This window comes from Schistocerca piceifrons, chromosome 1 (genome assembly GCF_021461385.2).
Source record: "Schistocerca piceifrons isolate TAMUIC-IGC-003096 chromosome 1, iqSchPice1.1, whole genome shotgun sequence".
NCBI classification, from domain to species: domain Eukaryota; kingdom Metazoa; phylum Arthropoda; class Insecta; order Orthoptera; family Acrididae; genus Schistocerca; species Schistocerca piceifrons.
In genome coordinates this window covers 752,344,634-752,345,706 of record NC_060138.1, presented here as the reverse complement: position 1 = coordinate 752,345,706, position 1,073 = coordinate 752,344,634, and the positions used below count along the sequence as shown (strand labels likewise).

At 52.0% G+C, this 1,073-nt stretch overlaps 1 non-coding gene across 1 annotated transcript; it reads left to right on the top strand.

Annotated features, from left to right (window-relative positions):
• The first annotated feature begins 615 nt into the window (after positions 1 to 615).
• Positions 616 to 690, top strand: Trnas-uga. Its single transcript has one exon. It is a non-coding gene; the product is annotated as a tRNA-Ser (tRNA).
• The last annotated feature ends 383 nt before the right edge of the window (positions 691 to 1,073 follow it).

The following is a 1,073-nucleotide window of genomic DNA, read 5'->3' as shown; positions in this document are numbered from 1 at the left end:
CGGCCGTGAGTCGTGCTTCGGTAGCTCAGTTGGTAGAGCACTTGCCCGCGAAAGGCAAAGGTCCCGAGTTCGAGTCTCGGTCGGGCACACAGTTTTAATCTGCCAGGAAGTTTCATATCAGCGCACACTCCGCTGCAGAGTGAAAATCTCATTCTGGAAACATCCCCCAGGCTGTGGCTAAGCCATGTCTCCGCAATATCCTTTCTTTCAGGAGTGCTAGTTCTGCAAGTTTCGCAGGAGAGCTTCTGTAAAGTTTGGAAGGTAGGAGACGAGGTACTGGCAGAAGTAAAGCTGTGAGTACCGGTCGTGAGTCGTGCTTCGGTAGCTCAGTTGGTAGAGCACTTGCCCGCGAAAGGCAAAGGTCCCGAGTTCGAGTCTCGGTCGGGCACACAGTTTTAATCTGCCAGGAAGTTTCATATCAGCGCACACTCCGCTGCAGAGTGAAAATCTCATTCTGGAAACATCCCCCAGGCTGTGGCTAAGCCATGTCTCCGCAATATCCTTTCTTTCAGGAGTGCTAGTTCTGCAAGTTTCGCAGGAGAGCTTCTGTAAAGTTTGGAAGGTAGGAGACGAGGTACTGGCAGAAGTAAAGCTGTGAGTACCGGTCGTGAGTCGTGCTTCGGTAGCTCAGTTGGTAGAGCACTTGCCCGTGAAAGGCAAAGGTCCCGAGTTCGAGTCTCGGTCGGGCACACAGTTTTAATCTGCCAGGAAGTTTCATATCAGCGCACACTCCGCTGCAGAGTGAAAATCTCATTCTGGAAACATCCCCCAGGCTGTGGCTAAGCCATGTCTCCGCAATATCCTTTCTTTCAGGAGTGCTAGTTCTGCAAGTTTCGCAGGAGAGCTTCTGTAAAGTTTGGAAGGTAGGAGACGAGGTCCTGGCAGAAGTAAAGCTGTGAGTACCGGTCGTGAGTCGTGCTTCGGTAGCTCAGTTGGTAGAGCACTTGCCCGCGAAAGGCAAAGGTCCCGAGTTCGAGTCTCGGTCGGGCACACAGTTTTAATCTGCCAGGAAGTTTCATATCAGCGCACACTCCGCTGCAGAGTGAAAATCTCATTCTGGAAACATCCCCCAG